The sequence below is a fragment of the Protopterus annectens genome, chromosome 9.part0 (genome assembly GCF_019279795.1).
Source record: "Protopterus annectens isolate FY-2018-M chromosome 9.part0, PAN1.0, whole genome shotgun sequence".
Lineage (NCBI taxonomy): Eukaryota > Metazoa > Chordata > Ceratodontiformes > Protopteridae > Protopterus > Protopterus annectens.
In genome coordinates this window covers 579,290,102-579,303,487 of record NC_056743.1, presented here as the reverse complement: position 1 = coordinate 579,303,487, position 13,386 = coordinate 579,290,102, and positions in this window count along the sequence as shown.

Below are 13,386 nucleotides of genomic sequence, written 5' to 3'. Positions count from 1 at the left end.
TGCCACTGTCAAGCAGAGCCACAGAGGTGATCCCTGGGGTGAATTTCCTATTTCTCATCCAATCATCAAGATTTTTCTTGAAGAGTGCTAATGAGGAGCTTTGTTTGATATAGATAGGTAGTTTATTACAGAGTATGGGAAGTCTCTGAGACAGGAATCTATCCCTCCGGCAAGTTCTGTTTATTGTGGTGACAAGGTTTAGGTCCCTAGAGCATGTAGCTTGGAGGGATTGGGATTTCTTTAAGTGGAGCATGTCCAACAGCTCTAGGTTTGACATAGCTTTGTATGTTAGGCAGAGATCACCTCTGAGTAGGCAACATGTGACAGAGTAAAGCTGGAGTTTTTTGAGACGGTCTGTGTAGGGCATCTGTTTGAGGCTGGTAATCCTCTTTGTGAGGTATTTCTGCGGCCTTTCCAATTGTTGTAGATGTCTTGTGAGGTACATACCAAAATGGGCGTTGTACTCTATAATGGGTCTAATGAGTGATGAGTAGAGGGGAACAATGACCTCTTTTTTTCTGGATGAGAAACCTTTTGTGATGAGGTGTGCCATGTAGAAGGATTTCCTGACTACTGTGGCGATGTGATTATCAAAGGAGAGACTACTGTCCATCTGTGTCCCAAGGTCTCTTATCACACTTTCAGTGTTAAGTATACTACCACCTATGTTGTAGTTCATGGGCACAGAGTTTTTACCAAATGGGACGGCAATGCACTTTTTGGCATTGCGCTTGAGACCATGGCTTTGACACCAGGCATCTGTCTCATTGAGGCCCTTTTGTAGGATGTCCACATCATTAGGGGTTTTGATTATGGCTCCTAGTTTGCAGTCATCTGCAAACTTCGTTAGCCAAAGACCTTCTGTGTTAGCCTGTACTTCAGAGAAGTAGATATTAAACAGGTGAGGACCCAGGACTTATAGTCTGAATGGCCATGATCTGCCCCTGGCAGATGGCTTTTCCTCTATTTTTATGTCTTTTTACACAGCTACAAGATGATCTCACATACTGAGGTAAATTCAGTAAGGCTACGTGTCAGAAATAAGCAAAGCATATGATTATTGCTGTACTACCAATGACCGCTAGGGGGTACTAAAAAGCAGCACATGTTGTCTATAATTTTGTAAACCAAACTAATGAAGAAACAAAGCAGTGCAACACATGGAATGGCTAGATTAAAACTACTAAAGTACAGTCGTGTGGTGTTAGCTACTTGCCCAGGATGGCTTCGTTTCTGTAATAGTTTCGTAAACCCACAGACCTTTAAACAGCTGTGAGAGGCTTCTTCTATGCTGGTGTAGTACAGGCAATGCTTATTTTTTGCACAGTGTGAGCTACGTCTGTGCATGTTATTTGTTATTTATATTTATAGTTAAGCAGAATCAAGACTGCTATTATTTAAATGAGATGATAGTTGTATATATCCCTTTTAGATCTGTCATTGCCTTATATTGTACATTTCTTTCCTGTTTGGGTCTAGTTGCTTGGCTTCTCGCATGGGCTGGTGTCTGGATATTATAGCATTGTTCATTAATACTGTATAAAAGTAGAAGTACTGACATGCAATGTATGTTAGAGAAGGTCTGGCATATTACTGTAAAACATCAGTAGTCATTGTTCTGATGCATAATTTGTTCTAGGATGCATTTCCAGTTCCATGACAACCTAGTACAATGTTGAAATATAAAACAAACAGATTGATGATAAAAATAATTATATTATTCAGTTACTGTTTTTCTTAAATTTTTCTTTACAGCAGTGTCTGTATGTTTGCAAGGGTGCATGTGAGTGTGTGTATATTTTATATATATATATATATATATATATATATATATATATATGGTTCTACCTCACATAAACGAAACACCACAACACCGACAACGCAATCACCGACACCACATAACCGACAGTACAAAAACACGAAATCCCACATGCCCGACAACGAAACAACCGACGGTACACAAACACGAAACCTCATACACTTCACACACCACAATCAACAACCTAAACACATTCCCCGTCCAAAAACCACATACACAACACAAGCACACCAAAATCCCTACAAACCCACAGTAAACCACACATACACAACTACCTACAACCCTGACCCAAACCCTAACCCTAAGGTCCGTCACACTTACCTGACCGGCTCCTAACCCTAACTCACTTATCCGCTAACCCAAACACAATCACTGCCGCACACTTACCTGACCGGCTCCTAACTAACTCACTTATCCGCCCCTAACCCAAACACAATCACTACCGATTACCTGACCGGCTCCTAACCCTAACTCACTTAACCCACCCTATCACTTACCTTACTTCACCCTAACGTCCGTCACTGCATACTTACACAGCCTTTTCCCATTTCGCATCCTCGGTGTCGGTGCTTTCATCCGTCGGGTCGGTCTTCTGCTTGTCGATCTTCTTGGTCCCGTCGTCGGTCTTCTGCGCTGTCGATCTTCTGGGGCTCGCGATTTCCCTGTCGATGTTCGTGTCGGTGAAGTGAGGTAGAACCATATATATATATATATATATATATATATATATATATATATATATATTATGTGTGTGTGTGTGTGTGTATGTATGTATATATATATATATATATATATATATATATATATATATATATATATATATATGGTTCTACCTTACATAGTCGACAGTGCAGAACATCGACAACGCAATCGCGATCGCCAGAAGATCGAAAATGCAGAAGACCGACGGATGAAAACACCGGCCGAGGATACCGACATGAGAAAAGGCTGTGTAAGTATGCGGTAGTGACGGACGTTAGGGTGCGAGTAAGGTAAGTGTGGATATTGATGGTCTGTGGGGATAGGGGTGGGTTAAGTGAGTTAGGGTTAGGGTGCGCGTTAGGTAAGTGTGCGGTAGTGAAAGTCTTTGGGTTAGGGACGGGTTAAGTGAGTTAGGGTTAAGGCGCGGGTTAGCTGAGTGTGCGATAGTGACGGACCTTAGGGTTAGGGTTTGGGTTAGGGTTGTAGATAGTTGTGTATGTGAGGTTTAGTGTGGGTTTGTAAGGATTTTGATGTGCTTGTGTTGTGTGTGTGGTTTTTGGACAGGGGATATGTTTTGTTTGTTGATTGTTGTTATTATGGTGTGTGCAGCGTATGAAGTTTCGTGTTTGTGAACCGTCAGTTATTTTGTTGTCGGGCATGTGAGGTGTCGTGTTTATGCACTGCCGATTATGTGGTGTCGATGATTGCGTTGTCGGTGTTCTGCACTGTCGACTATGTAAGGTAGAACCATAAATATATATATATATATATATATACACTTGTGTGGGTTCCCTTCAGAATATCAAAGGTTTAAAACTTTGAATGTCATATGGTCGAGAGCATATGATCAAAGTTTTAAAACTTTGAACGTTCTGAACGCAGATGTCTATACAGTGCGGAACGAGAAATTTTCCCTTTTCCTAGCTGTAGTGCAATATCAGAGTTGGTATATTTAAATAGCAGGGGGTGTGGAGGGTGCAGGTGGGCTTGCCCCCCTGCAAAAATGTTGAGGAATATGGTTTTGTTATTGTATTTATTTCAGAATTTCAAAGTTTTGAAACTTCGATCATATGGTCTTGACCATATGAAATTCAAAGTTTCAATCCTTCAATATTCTGAAGTGAATCCGTATATGTGTGCATATGTGTGTGAACATCAACAAACGCAGACTTCACTAGCACCTTTCAGCAAAATGTAGATTCCATTGTAAAGACTCATGATAAAAACCATGAAAGGAAAACAAAATAATGACTGTCCACACGAATAAAAAGTAAAGCGCTTTCTTTCGTTTTAATCACAATGAACTTCAGAACTGACTAACAGATCAATTAATCAAGTTTAAATACAGAATCAATTAATAGATAACCCAATCAAACATCCATTCATCTAATTGTTCATTAATACATACAACTTTTTTAAAGACGTGTCAAATATAAAATATGCCACTGAACATGTATACAAAAACATATAGCACATTCAAATGTGTGCCTGCTGTAAGAATACATATCCAATAGATAATTTAATAATATTCTATTGTTCAAAAGACATTTAACATTTAAGGTCTCATTTCGACCAGGGATGTGATCCGCCCTAAGAAAAACCTGCCATCTAAGTTCCTTGTTTTCAAGGGCATTATTAAATTCAGTCACAAATGGAGTCAAATCTATTCCATCCAACACAAAAACTACAAATTTTTTGAAATTAGAACATTCTAGAGCATGTTTGGCTACTGTGTTGTTAATGTCTTTATTTCTAATAGCCAAACAATGTTCATAAATCCTTTTATAAAGGGATCTAGTTGTTTTTCCCACATAAAAATTGTGACAGGTGGAACACGTTGCCAAATATACTACCATATTTCTTTGTAAATAAGATGTACTAGAGAATAAGGCCTAACATGGTTTTCCATGGTGGTCATGATATGAACCCTACCCCAAAAATAAGCCCCAGTTAAGATTGTCAACAAAACATGATGGACGTGTTGGATTATAAAATAATATTATTGACACCCGTTGACTGAGGTTATCATACTCTGCTCACCATTTTCAGACCATTCGGACACCCAACTTCTTCTCTTTGCAAAAAGTCGTAAGATTCTTTCCCTGGAAGTCCTCCATGATTCTTACTATAACCCTAACTATCACTCACACTTGACAGTTGAGATCTTTGGCCCATAAACACTGGCAGGCGTATTTTGAACTGTCAAAGTACAGACGTGTGTAAAGCATGCAGACGTGATAGTGCACGATTGTGGTTGTGCCTTCTCTTTCTAAACAGCGCTATTTTGTGTTGCCACTCTGGTCTCGTAAGTCTTCAAATTACCCCCCCCCCCCAGACAAGATGAGTGCAAAAAGAAAGAGCTATTCCATCGAGTACAAGAAAGGAATCGTGGCGGACTCCTGGGGAAAGAATCTGATGGCTTTCTGCAAAGAGAAGAAGTTCGATCTCTGAATGGTCCAAAAATGGCATGCAGCATATGATAACCTCAGTCAACAGGCCAACGAGGGAAATGCTAAGAAGTGCAAGTGTAGATCAGGTCGGCAACCATTATTTCCTGAGCTGGAAGACATCATCCGTGAGTGGATTGCTAACAGGAGAGAAAAGGCTTTGGTTGTGCGCAGGGCTGATATCCAAGCATTTGCCCTTGCAATATCACCACAGTTAGAAATATCCCCAGAAGAATTCAAAGCATCACAACATTGGCTGGATGGCTTCCTTCAGTGATATGAACTATCTCTAAGAAGATCAACAACACTGTTCAAGCTGGAAGATACTGAAGTTATTAAACGTGCACTTGCGTTCAAGTCCTTTGTTGATGGCATTGACTTTTCTAAATACCAACTCTCCAACATGATTGCTATGGATGAAACTGCAGTGTTTATGGGCCAAGGATCTCAAACAATTGATCAGAGGGGTGCTTCGTCAATCTTCATTCCCTCCACTGGTTACGAGAGTGCACGTGTTATCTGTATTTTGGCAAATCGTCTAGATGGAAAGAAAATCCCACCTCTAATCATTAGTAAGGGCATGAACGATAAGACTGAACATGTTTCAGGCATTTACATTCTTGGAACCGAAAAAGCCTGGTGCACACAATCAGCTATAAGGAAGTGGGTCGATGCAATGCTGCCACTTGTTTTGCGAGGTGTCAAAAGAGGTCTGCTAGTCTGGGATTCAGCCAGCAATCACCGCACTAAAAAATGAAGACATTCCTTGTACAGAGAAGAATATATCAAATAATGATTCCCACAGGAATGACTGCCTATCTCCAGACTCTTGATATTGGAATAAACAAGCCATTCAAGGACCATTTGCGCATGAAACTCAATGACTACATTGAAAATAGAATGGCGAGAAATGGAAACTTTGTGAAGCCTAGCCTGCAAGGAGTCGTCACTTCGGTGAAAAATTCATGGGATAAAAATCACTGACAGCTGTGTTGCCAATGCACTACAAGCAGTGCTCATTTAAAGAGAGCTCTATCGCTAGGCATGACAGATTGGGGCCAATGGTTCTACAGGAAATGGAGTCACAAGAAATTCAGGTCAAAATTCGGGGGATGGACACTCATGACAATGTTCCAGAAGAACATGACATGACTGTATTTGAATAACTGTGAAAGCCAAGGTGCAGATATTCTGAAGTTGAAATGTTTGTTGCACTGTTTATGTAGAATTCTCACACAACTGTTAACGCATTACTTAGAACTGTTGTCCAATAACAGAAAAGTACGAAATAAATGTCAATTTGTGTAAATGAATAAATGTCAATTTTTGTACATGAATAAATGTCAATTTGTGTTCATTAATAAATGTTGATTTTTGTACATGAATAAATGAATAAAGGTAGATTGTTGGAAGGTGCGGGTAAATAAGGCATCCCCTGATAATAAGCCCTAATGCGTATTTCGGCGGGGAAAAAAGTATAAGACCCAGTCTTATTTTCGGGGAAATATAGTATCCCCATGCTTTTACAATTGTACCTGCCTTTACTGACCACCATTTTATTAATGCGTGGAAAAAATTTACTTTCAGATGAATCAATAAACCTACATTGTTTACAATTGGGTAACTGCCAGTAGCCATTAATAAAATGATGGTCAGTAAAGGCAGGTACAACTATAAAAGCATGGGAATAGTATACATGGCAACGTGTTCCACCTGTCAAAAATTTTATGTGGGAAAAACAACTAGAGCGCTTTATAAAAGGATTTATGAACATCGTTTGGCTATTATAAATAAAGACACTAACTATGCATTAGCAAAACATGCTTTAGAGTGTTGTAATTTCAAAAATATTGCATTTTTTGTGTTGGATGAAATAGATTTGACTCCATTTGTGACAGAATTTAATAATGCCCTTGAAAACAAGGAACTTAGATGGCAGGTTTTTCTTAGGGCAGATCACATCCCTGGTCTAAATAAGACCTTAAATGTTAAATGTCTTTCGAACAATAAATTATATTATTAAATTATCTATTGGATATGTATTCTTACAGCAGACACACATTTGAATGTGCTATATGTTTTTGTATTCACGTTTAGTGGTATAGTTTATATTTGACATTTATGTCTTTAAGAAAGTTATATGTATTAATGAACAATTAGATGAATGGACATTTGATTGGGTTATTTATTAATTGATTCTGTATTTAAACTTGATTAATTGATCTGTTGGTCAGTTCTGAAAAAGTTCGTTATGATTAAAATGAAAGAAAGCATTTAACTTTTTATTCGTGTGAACCGTCATCATTTTGTCTTCCTTTCATTTTTTTTTTCTGATGTTTATTCTGTTTTCGTGAATTTGGTGGTCTTTACATTACAGAGTTGTTTTTTTACCTGTAAGATTTTATTTTGGCTGTTTTACATACAAACGGTGAACCAGTGATGCCTTCTACTGTGGAAGTGTTACCAGTACGAGATTCGGACAACAATCTTGATTTAAGCACCTACAGTACTCTAGAAGATGTAGGTGTGATAGACAACAATTTAACAGAAGCTATCCAAAAAGCTCAGCTTGTTTTGAACAGACTTTTAACTGTTTTCCATTCATCTAGTGCTGTGGAGGCTCCTTTAAATCTGAAAAGCAGCAACAGGCAGCCTTCAACTGAAAGTTCTGGCAGTGATTCCACAGTCATAGCAAGTGATTTAGTGGATTACGGCGGGTCCTTTATCAACAGAAACATTGTTAATCCATTTGCAATGTTTGTCAGTGCTTCTAATAATGTTATTAGCCTTGTACAAAACAACGGACTACAAGCTAAAGCACCGAACTGTAAGTCTAGTATTTTTAATCTGGAAAAGAGACTTTTTAAATTATGTTCATTTGAATATGATAATTTTTACTTACAAATGTTTGTAGAATGTAAGCAAGTGCTGTTTGGTTTAAGATGGTATAGATTTCCAAACGGCATTAAGGAAACTGATAGCATTTTTAAGGATTTAGTTACTGTGTATAATAATTCAGGGATAGAGGCTTTGAAACTTTTAATTAAACACAACTGCAGTCAGATAACTGTATTAAAATGAGAAATTTGTGAACTTAATGAATTCATTATAAATCATGACCAGTTTGGTATGTTCAAATCGTTATATGACGGTATTGAAGCTAAACTTCAAAGGCACATGGCTACTTTAACTAATAGAAAGCGTAACAAACTTGCCCGAGATTCTTTGGCTTATGCAAATAATACAGCATTCGTTTTGAACCAAAATTCAAACGGTCTTGTTAGAAATGTGACTAATAATTCTTCTAGAGATTCTAAAGGCATTGAAAACACGGAGAAAGGAAATTCTGTTCAAAACACCCAGAACAGTAATGTAAATAATGGTAATGGAACAAATGAGGCAGGGGGAGGTACTAGTTCTAACAATGCTGTTTAACATGGTCCAAATAACCCTTTTCCCTACAAATCACTGGAGAGAGACAACAATAGGTTGACCAACAAAGGGAAGGGGAACATGGGGAACAAAAGGAAGGGGAAATATCGAAAGAAATAGTACCTTTATGTAAAATATACAACCTCAGTGATTTAACACTTAGTGAAAGTCAAACAAATGCTTTAGAAAAAGGTTTTTTGTTTTGTGCCTGCTGTTATAGCTCCATTAACTGGTCAGTAAAGGCAGGTACAATTGTAAAAGCATGGGGATAGTATATTTGGCAACGTGTTCCACCTGTCACAATTTTTATGTGGGAAAAACAACTAGAGCCATTTATAAAAGGATTTATGAACATCGTTTGGCTATTAGAAATAAAGACACTAACAATGTATTAGCCAAACATGCTCTAGAGTGCTCTAATTTCAAACAAATTGTATTTTTTGTGTTGGATGGAATAGATTTGACTCCATTTGTGACAGAATTTAATAATGCCCTTGAAAACAAGGAACTTAGATGGCAGTTTTTTCTTAGGGCGGATCACATCCCTGGTCTAAATGAGACCTTAAATGTTAAATGTCTTTTGAACAATAGATTATATTATTAAATTATCTCTTAGATATGTATTCTTACAGCAGGCACACATTTGAATGTGCTATATGTTTTTGTATACACGTTTAGTGGTATATTTTATATTTGACACTTTATGTCTTTAAGAAAGTTGTATGTATTAATGAACAATTAGATGAATGGACATTTGATTGGGTTATCTATTAACTGATTCTGTATTTAAACTTGATTAGTTTATTTGTTGGTCAGTTCTGAAGAAGTTTGTTGTGATTAAAATGAAAGAAAGCGCTTAACTTTTTATTTGTGTGGCAGTCATCATTTTGTCTTCCTTTCACATTTTCTTTCTGATGTTTATTCTGTTTTCATGAATTTAATGGTCTTTACATTATAAAGATTCATGATAGCAGACTACCATGGGCTTGGAGTAAGCATGTTTGTTTACAAATAGGATGGTGTTTGCCTGAATATAACAATTTCATAACTAAGGTCCCAAGAGTGGAATTCGTACTGCACCTGAAAAGACATGAAATAGGCAAGGATGGATTCCTGTAATGCAGGAAGAAAGATTACAATGTATATGTATGGTGAGATTACAATGTATATGTATGGTGAGACCCTACAGACTTGTAATCCCCAGAATGTTCTTACACTCCTATGTAAAAAATGGAAGAATAAATATTACTCTTAGAATGAACATTTGTCTAAATACTGTGTCGCAGAGGTTAACTTGCTGAAACTCAAAACTGGACATAAGCTTTGAATACCATTAGTCTCCATTTGCACAGTATGTGGCCCTAGGCAGCACTTCATATTTATTTCTTATGCCTCTGGTTCACCCTTAAAATAGAACTGCTGGGTCTTTCTGGTTAATAACATACATTTAATTAAAAACTTTTAAAACGTTATAATGGATTGTCTCTGACCTTTTAATTACTATACTAGCTTACAAGCTAAATACCAAAATAATCCTCAAAAATTCTGGACCACTTTAAATAAAATACTACGACCAGGTCAAACTAAGACCCCTCAACCAACAGCAAGTAATCCCCTAGAATGTATTGCTACCCGGTTTAATAAATACCTCATTGACTCTGTCAAAATCCTTACTAACCAAAACTCCCCATCACTGACCATCAACCTAACCTCTCTACTAGATAATAACAACACATTCTCCTTAAAACCTGCCCTAACCCACAACATACAGAAATACTTTCTCAGGCTAAAACCTACAACCCTGGCAGCTGACAACCTACCATCAACATACTTAAAAGTAGCAGCTGAAGCCATCTTCTATCCAGTTTCCCTACTAATTAACCATTCCATATCCAAGCAATGCATCCCCACTCTCTGGAAAATTGCTCATATCATACCCCTACACAAAGGAGGTCCCTGCACCGACTCCTCTAACTATCGGCACATAGCAATCCTATCCCCTCTATCAAAAATCCTTGAAAGGTGTGTTCACACCCAAATACTTAACCATCTCCTAGGCAATAAATTACTTACAAATACTCAGCACAACTTTCACCCCTACAATAGTACTACCACAGCCCTTATTAGCTTCACTAACACCATCACTCAACTTAGAAATAAAGGTGAGCTAGTATCAGCAATCTTTTTAGACTTATCAAAAGCCTTCGATACAGTGTCTCATAACAAACTGCTGACTGCCTTGTTCAAACTGAACCTAAGCTGCTTCACTCTAGAACTACCTCATAGATCGGCAACAAGCGATACGGTGGAACAAAGCTCTTTCTCCCTTACTACCAGTGACTATGGGCATGCCTCAAGGGTATATTCTCAGCCCCCTCCTTTTTAACCTGTTTACAAATAAACTCCATAATGTTACAACTCTAGCCACCCTTATATAGTATGCAGATGATTCCACTGTCATATGTTCTGCCCCAACTCTACCTGAACTACAGAACTTAACCCAAACATCCTTCAGTGCTATTGAATCATGGTTGCAGATGCCCAATTAATCTTGAACCCAAATAAAACTAAGCGTATGCTCTTCCACTCCGCTAAATTCAAAACCCAATCCACTTACTTCAACATCACATCCAGTAATAAGACTTTGATCGAACCAATACCATTCACCCAACTTCTTGGTGTTGTTATTGATCAATATCTGAAGTTCGACTTACACATTGTCCAGACTGTAAAAAAAGTGCACAAGAAAACAGACATCTTATACAGATGCAAAAACTACCTGACCACAAACTCCAGAATAACCACAGCCAGAAGTCATCTTCTGCCAACTTTACTATACGCCTCACCTATCTTTACCAACCTCTCTAAATCAGACCTAACCAAGCTAGATGCCAGCTATAACAAAACACCAAAATTTCCCACTAGTTGTCCTCCTAAAACCCATCATTGTAAGGCCCTAAGACAACTATCTTGGTAAGAACTACCCCACCAATTCATCCTCACACAACTCTCTGCCACCCAGCAAATGTACTACAAACCCAATAAAACACCAGTTCTATAAGGCCTCCTCAATCCCCATATAAGTATCTGTTCACTAAGATCCACTAATAAAGCTCTAATTGAAGTAACCAGGAGTAAAAATAGCTTAGGTGACTCTCTATACTTCTACTACATTGCTAAACTGTGGATTGCCTTACCACTTGGAATTAGAAGTATAACTAGCTTAAAAACGTCAAGCATCACATTAAAGCCCACCTCTCCAATTCCTGGACTTGTACATGTACTGGGCATGGGTAGCCCAAACCATGGAACTAGCTGATTTTAAAATTTTAATTGCATATGTAATGAGCATTGAATTGAAGTCATATGACTACCTTATGTTGTTTTTTTCTTTGTCACTGTTAATATCTATCAGATTTTAAGTCTTCAGTTTTCTATACTACCTATATATAAGACTAAGTATAATTGCACTCTCATTGTATACAATGTCATTACCTGCTACTACTGTAAGAACAGTCTTCTAGAAGCATTGTTATATAAGATTATTAGTCTTGTCTCCCACTTGACCAGTTTATTTTGTTTTAGTCTTTTTACTGTTATGAATGTCTGTTACTATTTTATTTCTTTACTGTATTATACAATTTTCTTTCTACTAATATAATAGTCTACTAACAATGGAGCTTTTCTCCCCGGGTCTCCACTGAAAAAGGGTTTTATGCCCAGTCGGACTCCCCTGGTAAACAAATGTAAAATAAAATAAATCATTTTAAGCATCTAATGCAAAATTCAGTTCATTATCCATGCAAGTCCCATTGCTTTAGAATGTTCAGTATGTCTCAGTGCTTTTCCCAGACTCTGACTGAGGCTGAAAGTTTATAGCTCCCAGTAAGTTAACTCAGCTGTCTGGCTTTTGCTTTTGATCACCTGCTTTGTGTCACCAGTGCCAAAGTGTCTGACAATAATGCTTTTCCCTTGTGGTATCTTTCAACTCATACTATGTCTGAAATAAAGAGCTTCTGCTTGATTTCACATTTAATCACAGTTTTTCAGTTGTGGCCATTATCTGGTACACTGCCCCTGGCTTTAAACTTGTCAGAAATGGCAATTCCTTGTGGCATTGCTCTGATCTCCTCTACTTTAGTGGAAGCAAGACTATGTTAACAACTTAAAACTAAAACTTTAAAATTAAAACAAAAATTTAACCTAGAATGCATGTATCATAGCAAGTGCTAGTAACAGAACCATTGTTTATTTATGTTTTTTTATTTTACATTGTTTACCAGGAAAGTCTGACTGGATACAGTTCTGATACGAATAGGCTATGCAATAAAAATTTTATGGTATTCCAAAGCGCCATAGATTTCAGCTCTGCCCTGTCATACCTAGAGCTTTTTAAAATAATTGCCTTTGAAACTGCCAAACTAATGTGACAAATCCATTTTTTCAGAAGAAAAGTGTACAGTATATTGATATCACTGCATGCATACTGCCACACAGGTGTACACAGATGGAAAAGACTTGTCACCTGGTTAATAAAATGCATAATAACTTCAGACAGGAGGATAAACATTGTCTTACAGCTGGCATAATTAAGATATGGTATTCACTGCTCTTATTTATAAAGGATTATACATGCAGTAATACTGATACCTCTTCATACAGGCCAAATAACTTTTGGTTAAAAATTTTGCATGCACACATCTTTCTGCATGACTTTGTTTTTTCACCTAATTTTATCTTTATTTTTTTTTGGGGGGGGTTGATCCATGAATAAGTATTTTGTTAACAGGATTGCAGATTATTTGCAATCATATATAAATGGTGCAAATGTAATTAGTGCCACTAAACACAAACATATGAATAAGTATGCTCAGATTTGTAATTATGCTGTTTTGCTGATTTAAATTGTGTAGTTCATATAACATGCCTTTTTATTATACCATTTGGAAGTTGTCCTTAGAGTAACTTATTTGAATTTATTCATGT